Source organism: Mercenaria mercenaria, chromosome 2 (genome assembly GCF_021730395.1).
Source record: "Mercenaria mercenaria strain notata chromosome 2, MADL_Memer_1, whole genome shotgun sequence".
NCBI classification, from domain to species: Eukaryota; Metazoa; Mollusca; class Bivalvia; order Venerida; family Veneridae; genus Mercenaria; species Mercenaria mercenaria.
Window position 1 is genome coordinate 25,619,823 of NC_069362.1, and position 3,173 is coordinate 25,622,995.

Genomic DNA, 3,173 nt, shown 5'->3' on the forward strand with positions numbered 1-3,173 from the left:
TTCTTAAACGCACAATACCCTGAACAACATGGTTATTTAAGGTGTTTTATTTTAAATGGCCGTTTGTTTTCATCCACATTCTGAATAGGCGACAGCAGCTTTCTGTGGAAAAAATGTCAAAGAATATGTCAACATCTATAGAGGAAGGAATTACACGAAAAAGAAAGCTCTGAATGTTATTGATAAATTACCGTTAAAACCAATTATTGCCATGATATACACCATGTACATGTTTTTGTAATTATGACAATTATAAAAAGGTTGAAGTGGAGATGCACTGCCTATACTTCATAATCAACAAAAATCAGAATAATATAATAACTCTTGAAACCATTTTGCGCAACTACACTAATTATAACTCAGAAATTTCATTAAAAAAACACAAAAATTGATAAAGTGGCAATGTAGTATAATCTGTGAACGTTTATTGACCGAAACATAGAGATAACAAGAATATTTATATTGTTGTGTTTTACCCATTATGAGCATTAGTGTCAACTACATTTCATACAAAGTTTAATACTGCTGTTGCCTTTCATCAAAATCTGTCAAATGTTATTTAGAAGAAAGGAGAGGCACTGACAAGACTCTGTGACTTCAACACAGACAGACAAAACAAAAAATGTTTCAATAAAAAATCACAATTGTTTGAAGTCACGCAGAATCACATTAAATTCCGTCTACAAAAGCTGTTCATGGCTAAATATTGTGCGGTAGTGGTCACACGTAACAGTGAGCTGTTTTAAACGGTGTCTGCACATATTATCAGTGAGTGAACCTCGAACAACGACTACTTTTGTGGTCTTCATTTCTGACTTTTTCTCAAACATCCACAAGCGGGTATTGTTCTTTCTACAATTCTGATTTTTTGACGTGAATTATTATATGCAGTTTATGTTCATCTGTCTACGGATATCATAATGCTGAACCCCAAGTGTTCGGCTTCATAATTTAATTCTGATAAACAGAATATCTCGGGTGTTTCTGTTGTGATCTGAAAAAGAAAGAGTAATTTCTGTCATAATATAGCCCTTGAAGGTAATTTAAGCACTGTTTTTCTGACATAAACGTTCATTGCTAAATACTAGTTTTGCTGGTATGGCAACCGAAGTACCATGCGTCAAAATAAATTGAAAGGCTACATATAATTAAGTCAAACACGATGCCACACGGGCGGTGAGCCGGGAAGTGCATCGTTTTACCTGGTGAACCGGGAAGGCGAAATTTTATATTACTGATTTCTTTGAAACTATAGATTCCAATAATTAATTAAGGTGTCACTGACCTCTGTTTGTCATAAAAGAACACCCGTCAGGGCATGTAGTCATTAGAAATGCATGAAAACTCTTTTTATGCGATATGATATGGTGTGGTGAATGGGGAAGTGTTTCCATGAAGTGCATTGTGCTCGAATGTTCTCTTAAACGTAAGACTTTCTTGAAAAATGCAAACGTCAGTGATAAACTAGAGACACATGCGGGTACTTTAGACTATATGTCATTTCCAAATCTATTCGTTACCAATGAAATAATCGCAAGTTTACTCACCGTATCGAGATGTTTTGACACAAAAAAGCCGCATCGGGAAGTGTTGCGCGCACCTGTTGATGACGTACTATACCACCCCTGATAATCAAACTTTGCAAAGCATTTGATGATAGAGAGGCAACATATATATGATTTGTTCGTGACATGCGTAAAGCATTCGACAGAGTATGACATAATAGCGGCCTCATTTCCAATGTAATGTTTTAAATTGGTTTTCAAATTATTTAAAAAAATAGAAAATAAAAAGTTTTTGTCTTCTCCACTTATTCATATGAGAAATGTATAACCGCCGGTGTGCCACAAGGCTCAGTATTAGGGCCTCTGCTATTTTTGATATGCGTAAATGACATAGCTGATTCACTAACAAGAGTCACACATTTATTTGCAGATGATAGTTCACTAGCTGTAAATTCTCGAGATATAAATTACATCGAAAGTATCATCAACTGTGATCTTGAAAAAAAATATCTATCTGGGCAAAACAATGGTTGGGGCAGTTCAACGCTTTTAAGACTGAAGTAATGTGCTTTTCACTATCCAGAAATAATCGCGATTCTCCTGATATATATTTTCAAAACACACAACTAAATGGCATAAACACATTTCAGATGTAGCATCGTTTGCTCAGAAATTCTTGGAACAGTGAGAATGCCGAAGTTTAAATAAAAAGAAACACGCTAAATCAAATTTATATATCATAATTAAGTCCGGTTATTGAATATACCTCCTTGTTATGGCGATAGCTGTACTTTCTACAAAAATAAAAATTATTGAAAGTATTCAGTATTGTGACTGGTTAACTAGGTCTGTTTTTCTAGATCAACTTCTTCGCGAAATTGAATGGGTCTCATTGTCAAACAGGAGGAAAATGCAAAAATTAATCTTAGTTTATAAATACAATCGTGGATAATTACTTGGTTACTTGAATGATATCTTTCCAGAATTAGGTCGTGATATAATACGAGGGTTGTTAATTTAATTCCCGGACGACCGCAGTAACTCTTGGACTATTTGATGTTTAGAAATAATAAAACAAGCTGTCTCTTTAATGATTTGCGAATCCATTTTTCCCACTCAAAAACGAATAAATTTCCGAATTTTTAGCATATTTTTTTAAAAAGTTGAAGTATATCAACAAAATTACGGCGCGGGCCGGATCGGCGTTCCTTGGGTTGCTATAGTTAATATAACTTCGAAACTGTTGCAGATTCGTTTTATATATTTTCTACACATATTCACAATATAAAAACCTCGCGTTTTATGAAATTTCAGTACAGTCGGATGATATTGTCGAAATTTAGAGCGGTCGTCCGGGAATTAAATGAACAACCCTCGTACATATGATTTAAGAATTAGTGAAAACTAGCATGTGACTACAGTTGCTCGACTTCTCCAAATTTAATCTCGATCTGTTATATCATCGTCTATCAAAATGTGGAATAATTTAGATATGAACACAATACTCAAACGCTTTCATCGTTTAAATACAAACTAAAGAAAGTGTTCAAACCGCCAGAATATCCGTCATATTTTCTTGTTGTTGACAGATTTCTTCAAATACACCATACGAGAATCCAGAACAATTGTAGCAGTTTAAATGCAGACTTGCGTTTAACGGTTACAACT

At 34.4% G+C, this 3,173-nt stretch overlaps 1 long non-coding RNA gene across 1 annotated transcript; it reads right to left on the reverse strand.

The window, feature by feature from the left end:
* Positions 1-408: 408 nt before the first annotated feature.
* On the reverse strand, positions 409-1,633 carry LOC128548423 (uncharacterized). The gene is made up of 2 exons (XR_008367031.1): positions 1,548-1,633; positions 409-994 (listed from the first exon to the last, which is right to left on the reverse strand). It is a non-coding gene; the product is annotated as an uncharacterized LOC128548423 (long non-coding RNA).
* Positions 1,634-3,173: the final 1,540 nt, after the last annotated feature.